This window comes from Marmota monax, unplaced genomic scaffold (genome assembly GCF_021218885.2).
Source record: "Marmota monax isolate L192 unplaced genomic scaffold, Marmota_monax_Labrador192_F-V1.1 WCK01_AAM20220418_F8-fsc00773, whole genome shotgun sequence".
Lineage (NCBI taxonomy): Eukaryota > Metazoa > Chordata > Mammalia > Rodentia > Sciuridae > Marmota > Marmota monax.
In genome coordinates this window covers 66048-74891 of record NW_026694409.1, presented here as the reverse complement: position 1 = coordinate 74891, position 8844 = coordinate 66048, and the positions used below count along the sequence as shown (strand labels likewise).

Genomic DNA, 8844 nt, shown 5'->3' with positions numbered 1-8844 from the left:
ACTTTTTGAGATGCTGGCAATAGTTAAAAAGGTCCCGGAGGAGGTTTGGATCTAAGGAGCCTTCTGGAGGCCAATGATTGCCATTATCCAGTGGATATGTAGGCCAATCTTGGGTACAGAATTTGATTAAAAGTTTGGGCTTGATGTCTGGTGTGAGGGAGAGTGTGGCCAGATTTTTTATTAAACATTTGAGAGGTGAGGCTTCAGGTATAGATGAAGAGGTGCCCATAGTCACAGGGAAAGATGGAAGAGAGAGAGAGAGAGAGAGAGAGAGAGAGAGAGAGAGAGAACGAACAAGAGTAAGCAAGAGAGACAAAGAGAAAACCCGGGCTGGACCGGCTTCCAGGAAGCTCAGGGCGAACGGGGGTCAGGTGGGCGTCCCCAAAATGACCAGCCGTCGTGAGGAAATACAGAGGGCACTACCTGGTCGTCACCAGTGTAGTGCGATCTGTGAGACCCAATGGAGTCGGAGCCACGGGCAACCTGACGTCAGGAAAGTTTTCGACCGCAGCAGAAGAAGTCAGTAATGAAAACAGAACTCCGGCTCCAGCAGAACGCAGTTCCAGGCCCGGAGTTCAGTTTTCCCCAAGCAGAGAGGCAGCTTCAGCCAGACACAGCAGCCCCACAGGAAACAGCAACTCTAGCCGGCAGCGGCAGCGGCAGCGGAGGAAGGAAAAAACCATAGAGCCTCTCATGTAAACTCAGAAGCCTCACGCCCCAAAGGGAAATGGATCACCAGAGGGTCCACTTCAACCAGTAAAGGTCTTAGTGGGAGGAATTCCCTCCCCCCACTGGGCATCTGGAGTGTGCTGGACGATCAGGGTCGCAAACCCAGCGATAGCCCAAAGGGAGTTGGCGAGCCGGGGTCAGGGGATCCTTACCTAGCCAGATCAGTGGTGAGTGCAGGAAGCCGGGGTCTGAAAAGAGCAGACCAGGGCGGAGTGTCTCGGTGGAGCGGGGGACGGGGCTCTTGTTGGAAAGAGCTCACCCGTATCCTCACAGGGGGCACCAGAATGAAAGAATTCCCCACAAAAAGACACTTCGCTGGGAGATTTCCAATTTTATTGCAAAAAGCAGTGTGCTTATATAGAACTAAGGGGGAGATGGTAGGGCTTAGATAAATGGCAGGCAACCCGTTTATTGGCAAGTTCTTTCAGATATCAGCTCCAGAGCCCAGGAATTAGTTCTCATTAGGGCTAAGGTTCCCCGCCAGCGAGATTTGAAATTGGCGCTGGCGGGAGAGTTCACAGGGGCGGGAACTTTTCGCGCCACTGCAGAAAAGAAGAAGGTAGGAAGAAGAGGTGCTTAGGTGCCATGTTGGGGTTTTTTCTCTGGGGTATGGCTGCCGTTTATACTTTTCCCAACACTTCCAGACCTAGGTCAGGAGATTCAGGTTTCTGCACTACACGGGAACAGAAGAAACTATTGAGGGAAAAATAAGCATCCTGAAACCCAGGAAATGGTAAGTATGTATTCATATTTTGAGACGTGGTAGGGAGGCTATCTGAAGTCAATGGAATTGGTAATGGTGGAAATCAGAATTGGTAGTCAGGAACATCTCATATTTCTCTCCAGTGTCTGGTGGCCAGAAGGTCTTTCTGTGGCAACTCAGACTTTAGTTTGCTCTGAATAGTCTAGTGGAGCTTTGATCAGTATTTGAGACCCCTGGCATTCTTTTCCATCATTGTACAGTGTTTTCAGGGCCTTCCTGAATTTCTATGTGTGAGTCTGTGTGCCACTAGCTTGGCATGACCCAGATTGTGTGGTGAAGAATGGAATAATTTTCAAGAGAGGACTCCAATGCCATTGGCTGTGTTCCTGCATGAGAAAAGCTGTGGTTTTTAAGAATCCCTGTTTTTGCTACTCCTAGGGTTTTTTTTTTTTTTGTTGTTGTTGTTGTTGTTTTGGCTTTTTAATATATGTTTGTTTGTTTGTGACTAGGAATTTATCCCAGAAATATTTACCTAGTGATTCACACCCTCAGCCATTTTTTATATTTTTATTTAGAGACAAGGTCACACTGGGTTGCTTAGGGTCCCAGTAAGTTGTAATGATGCCTTGGAACTCACCATTCTCATGCCTTCTGAGCTCTCTAAATCTAGGGTAAGCAGTATCTCAAATCCAGAATAGCTATCTGATATCCAAAACTCTGGTTTAGCTATCCATATGTCTGAGAATAAATCTCTAAATTTACAGATCTCACTTTAGATTCTGAAAGCCAGGGTGCCCTGGTCACCTTGATTGAGGATAAAATACGATACTAAAATGACCAGGCAGCTGTACACTGGAGAGCTTTCAACCACACCTGGAGGCTAATGGATAGATATGTTAATGAGCAACAGAAGGCCTATTTCAAATGTAAAAAATCTTGAGGCTCACTTGTGGGAGGGAATATCTTCAATCAAATTATTTTTCCCTGGGGTGAACGCAGATGGAAGTTACCAGAAGAAGGGTGGGATACAGAAAGGACAAATATAAACCCTGGTGGTAGAGAGAATGCTTTTTTCAATATCTATTTTAAGTAGATTTTGCCTCATGCTCTTCTCAAAACCATACATATAGTTCAATGCTGGCACACCAAAATGGGTTTTTCTGCTATTATGCCCTCTCCCACATTGTGAAGTTCTATTTTCTGTTGCTTAAATAAATCTTATTTTTTAAACTATTATTTTCATTGAGTGTCCATAGATTTTATTCTTCAAACTTTGTGAGAGAGAATCCTGGAGAAAACTGGTTAAGTGGGAAAATTCAGTTTCATCTCAAAACTTCAGTTTCAACATGATCAATTATTTTTTTTCCCATGTTTCATTTTAAAGGGATGCCTAATTTGTAATTTTTTTTTCTCCAAGAACTGGAGGGCAGTTTTAAAAGATTTTGCTTTATTTTTGTGAGTGTTTCACATAAGAAGAAAGGGGAAAATTAGAAAATTAGGTAACATTAAAAATAATGACTCTTTTAAATAAAATAGTATAGTTAATCTGTCCCAATTGAAATTTCTTCCCTTATATGTAAGACCACTTTATAAAAATGAGCTGTAAAATTATTTCAAACATTCCAGCAAGCATCTTTGTGGTGGTGTGGAGGAAAATAATAATGAGATTAGACTTGTTGTAAACTACAGGAACGTTGAATCACAAGGGCTAGATTAAACAGTGAATTTGAAGGTCAAAAGCCATGTAAATAACCTGGTACATATTTTAATAACTTGTTATTAATTTTTAATAACAAGTTATTAAAAATGTTTAACAGTGATGAATTCTTGCTTCCCTGAATGTTGAATATGACACAAGTGAAGCATGCCCAGGCAGTGTAGAGTATAAAGTAGAAGGCTTTACTAAAGGATAACAGAAAAGACTTGCTCCCAGAGGAAGAAGGGGACCTGGAATACATGGAATGAGGAAGTCTTCCCTTTTTTTTATAGTTAAGGTCTTTTTTAGTCCTTCCCCATTCCTGTCCTTTGTTTTTGTCTATCCTGCAGAGGTAGAATATCGATGGGGAGGCCAAAAGGTGGGATGTAGGTGATCTGGAGGAGTAATCTGGTCTGGAAGAGCCTGGGGTGGTTTGATTAGCACCTTGCTGTTTGCTGGGAGCTACTTCATTATCAGTCCTTTAGGATGCATTACATGCCTTGGGGACATTAACATTTCAATATCCCCAGGTGCTCTGCTTTCTTGGACTCCCTTCTGGATAATGGTCTCCATTTTCTTTATCTTACAAAATATTAGACCCAATTTACCTAATTACACTAACTACCTATGTTTAAATCTGGATTCACTGTTTTACATTAATGTTAACCAGTAGCTTTGATACTTTTTCAATATCTGTTTGGATTGAATCAATAACCCAGGAATCAGTGAAGCAGAGAATCTAATTTTATCTCCAACTGTCATTTCAGTTATGACAATGTCTGAGTTAAAATTCCCCATTGAAGAATGTACTGTGTTTTGTGTTCTCATTTCAACCTCCCATATTTATTCAGTCCTTAGTTTTAGAACAGTCTGATATAAAGTGCCCAAAGATACAAAAGTCTTTTGGCCTATTTAGAAAATATCAGTTTTTGAGTCTTGCCTTCTAGAGATAAGTTTGAACTCTAAGTGTGTAGCCTCTAAGGGGAGTAGTTATGAAATACCTAAGAAACCTCATTTTGCTCTGAAACTTAACCCCTGACCTACTGCAGTTGTAAAGTCAGGAAATACCACAGAAAACTCTGCTCAAACAGTTCTCAGAAAAACCACAGATGGTGATTGCCTAAGATAAGCCAAGATGTCAAAATATCTGAAATTCCAGACAGCACCCACCTAGGTGTGGTTACCAATATCTAAACCAGAAGACCTGCAGCAGAGCAGTATGCCCCTAGTGACACCCACATGGTTTAAACCAATCATTTTTAAGTGTGTCAACCCTTTGAACCAACCCAGAATCCTTTCCAGATTCTTTCCCACCACTTAATATGCTAATCATGTTTTAGAGTTGTTTTATGATTTTCCTGTGGTGTGTGATGATTTGCTATGATGTATGTAAAGTCCTTGCCTTCCCTGAAGAGTGTATAAAACTGCTGCAAACCCTGGCTTGAGGCCTCTCAGCGTCACCAGTTGCTGTGTGTGCAGAGGACTAAGCTAGCTCCCAATAAAGGGCTCTTTGCTTCTTACATAAATCTTGGTCTCTGGTGGTCTTTTGGGGGCCCTGAACTCAGCATATCTGTTGGATGCTGTGAAGCTGGAAGAAATCATCTGATGTTTCTTTCATCTAAAAGGAAGTTCATTTTGGGGGGACCATACCAGGAATTCAACTCAGAGGCATTCAACCACTTAGCCACATCAGCAACCCTATTTTACATTTTATTTAGAAACAGTTTGTTAGTGCCTCACTATTGCTGAGGCTGCTTTGAACTCCCCATCCTCCTTCCTCAAACTTCCAAGCCCCTAGGATTACAGGCATTCCCACCATGCCTGACTGAAATTTTATTTTTAATTAAATACTGTGAATAAAGCTACAATAAAAATTTAAGTGCAGTTATTTCTTTGAAAAAAGTTTCCAAATTAATTTAGATATATAACCAGAAATACTATTACTGGATTTTATGGCATTTTTTTAAACCCGGTTTTATTATTATTTATTATTTTTTCATTTTATTTAAGTACTCAATATTAACCCATGGGCACTTTTTCACTGTGCTATAGCTCAACCTGTACCCCTTTTTTGAGACAGTGTCTCACTCATTTGTGTAGGACCTTATAAAATTGCTGAGACTGGTCTTGAACTTAAGATCATCTTTTCTGATCCTCCTGAGCCACTGGGAACACAGGCATGTGCAGCCTTGCTCTGCTACCCAAAATTATTATTCATGGAATATATGTCATTTTCATCCTAAGCTTTTGAAGAACCTTTACACTTTTTTTAAAAACATATTTATTAATTTTATATTTCACCAATACTTTTGCATGTATATGTATTCTGGCATCCCTGTAATCTTTCAGATATTTCTTTGCTTTTGTTTGGTTTGGTACTGGGAACTGAACTACATCCCCATTCCTTTTTATGTTTTATTTTGAGACAGGTTTTAACAAGTTGTTTAGAGGCTTGCTAAGATTCAGATACTGTCTTTCAAATGACAATTCTCAACCTCTGGGATTACAGGCTTCTGCCACTGCCCCTGTCTAACAGATTTTTCCTAAAGCCATTCTAAAAGCCCTGAAGAGGGTGTAGGAAATCTATTGGCCTCAAGCATTAAATCCTCCAGGCAATTTATGTGAATTAGCCAGTGTAGGAGTGTTGTGCAAAGGTTTCTTTGAATAAGCAGAGATTTCTTGTCTCTAACCCCTATTCTGAACCACTATTGGGTATTATAGTCCATAAAGGTGCTAGAAAAACAATGTACACTCATTGGTTTTCAACCTATAGATTTGTATAAGCTCAATCGCCTTTGCTTCCAGAGCTTGAAACTTCAGGACAGAGTAACTTAAACAAAATACGTTCAAGTTGAGAAACTCAAATTACAAGCAAACTCCTTTTATGAGCAATTTATAGTTCTGGCTTTACTACTGGGGTAAGCATGCTTGGCGCTGAGCTCACTAAGTGATAAATTCCCACTCAGGGTTCCAGTTGTTTATTGTATTTCTTCCTATTACATCCACAATACAAACTAGTGAGAATCTTTTCTGACAGTAAGAACAATTGTGAAAATATGTTGGCAAATGTCTTTTTGAGATAAAATAACAGCTTTGATATGTGTGTATTTCTCCTGCCTTGAACCCAGCTGATAAAACACTTGCAGAAGCTTCTTTGGCTCCTAGAAATTACCATATTTTTCTCTGGCTTAGACGATTGTATATCACTTCTCCTATACTTCTGTTTACTGTGGGTGATGCTGGCCAATAGGGATTTGGTCCCAAATGCAGTGCTTTGCTCAAGACAAGACTAATATTTCACGTACCCTAGCTTTTCATTCTGATTGAAGGTAGATATTTTCTAAATTGTGAAATGTATTTAAGTCTCTCTACTCATTTATCACTTTGTTAAAGAGACACTCAGAACATGAGTAGCTTTTTCTTAACTGTACTTATAGATGGAAGCAGAATCCAGAATTTTAATATTCTGCTTTATTTTCAACATCATCCCCTTTAAATATATTCCTTTTATTGTGTTTCTAAGTTTTGTACCTAGTACCTTGCACATTCTGCACACACACTCTACTATTGAACTGTGCTACTAGTCCCAAATTTCAACTTTAGATTGGATAATTTCCCCATTCATGTCTAATATTATTTTTAATATGGATGGCTTTCTTTAGGCCTTTCTACTGCTCTTAACAATGCCAAAAATTACATATGTATGGATTCATATTTGGTTAATTTATGATTCATTTTTTGTATTATTGTGTATAGTTTCATAATACACATTCATGTTACATAACAATAGTAACTTTATGCGGTCTTCAAAATTGAAAGTTTTGAGCTATTTTACATATTTTTTTTCCTAAATAAATTTCAGAAAACCAATTTAAATATACAAAAATTTTAATGGGGTATATTATACATTAAACTGAGATAAATAGTTTTCTTTGTAATTATGAATTTTATTTACATACAGGGTGTGTATAATGGAGCATTTTATGTCCTCTTTAAATTTTTGTTTTGTGTTAAGTTACACATATTGTCTTTAAAAGCTTCTATACATGTGATGTGTTACATAGATATCACTTGAATGTAATACTTATGTAATATTTTGTTCTGTCAATTAAACTGGATATAATGATGTTGTAGAAATAGACGAGGCAAGACACCAAAAATAGCAGTAAACAGTTTTATTTGGCTGCTGTCAGGTTCAGAGGGCACAGCTTTTGCTGTAATGAATCAATCCCCTAAACCCTGAACTCAGGTAGTTTCAGTGTTATATCCAGCATGTAAGGGGATGGGCTCAGAAGTTCACAGTCTACAGAAGTTCACATAAAAGCATTTTTTTCTTTCACTGTTCTGGAAAAGTTAACCCTTCAACGACAGCACCTGAGAAGAAGAGAGCTTTTTATCCCCTTTCTTTTCTCCCATGTCAGCTATTAATTACCATGGAGACCAATTGTTAACTTCTATTATCATGTAGACATCTTTGTGAAGCCCCAGCTCAAGGCTAGAGGCCTTGCTTATACATTTTTACAAACTACTGTACTGGATACATGTTTGTGAGAAACCAGTAAAGGGGTGTCCAGAACCTGGAGTGCTGATGTTTTCTGGCCAGTGGCTGAGTAAAACAGGGAAACATGAAAATTAGAAGTTTATCTACATTGCATTCTTTTGAAGAAACTCTTTTGCTGATAGTTCTAAAATCAGCCAAGGTGAAGATTTTTGGAGAATCCCAGTTAAGACTTTTCTGTGGAGAATGTGGGTGCAACTTCAATAAAACTTAAAATGTGTTTCATCCCCCCAAATTATTTTTTTTCAAAATTTAGTATTTATATATTTTGAATGTACCTTCTCTTTGCACCTATTTTTCTGGTTTCAACTGCATGGGCTAATGTAGCCAAAACCTTATGCTATCATTTAACTATATATTATCAAGGTTCAGAAGCACAGTAATTTCTATAGGCTATGCTACTGGTTGAGGAATATCTTATACATTAAATACATACACAAGAATATTAGCAATTTGCATTCCTTCTATAATTCAAGATAATTTGTTTCTTGTCCTGATCAATGCTGTGTGATTTCTTTGTATCTGATCTTAGTTTGTATTTTTCTAATTTGTTAAGATGTTGAGAGGTTTTAATTTTTGAACATTTTTACTACCAAAAGTGTCATTTACTTTTTTATTAAACATGCTTAATTTTATGTGAGGTAATTAGTTTTCCCACTTTGTCATTTCTCTTTACATGTTTTTTTTTTGTTTGTTTGTTTCATTTTGTTTTTAAATATTTTATAATTTAGTTGTGGCTGGACAAAATACCCTTATGTTATTTATTTATTGATATAGGGTGCTTAGGATGGAACCAAGGGCCTCTCATGTCCCAGGTGAGTGACCTACCAATAATCTACCACCACAGCCCAACTTTAAACTGTTTAGTGAAAAAAAAAATATTTTAATGTTGCCCAAATTATAAGTTTTTATTTGTGTAGCTTTTTGAAAATAAATAACTGCTCTGTTTTGTGGTTCTTGAGATTTAAACCAAAGCTGCCATTACACTCATTAACATTCCCAGCCTTTTTAAAAATCTTATATAGAGACAGTTTGTCAGCAAGTGGCTCAGGCTGACCTTGAAATTTTAATCTTCCTGCCTTAGTATCCCAAATAGATGGCATTAGAAGCATGCACTATGGCATTTTCAATATAAATCCATTTTATTCATGCTTCAGA

The 8844-nt window shown here is 38.1% G+C and overlaps 1 long non-coding RNA gene across 1 annotated transcript; it reads left to right on the top strand.

Moving 5' to 3' along the window:
* Positions 1-662: 662 nt before the first annotated feature.
* LOC131423170 (uncharacterized) lies at positions 663-8503 on the top strand. The gene is made up of 3 exons (XR_009224248.1): positions 663-896; positions 1374-1462; positions 8464-8503. It is a non-coding gene; the product is annotated as an uncharacterized LOC131423170 (long non-coding RNA).
* Positions 8504-8844: the final 341 nt, after the last annotated feature.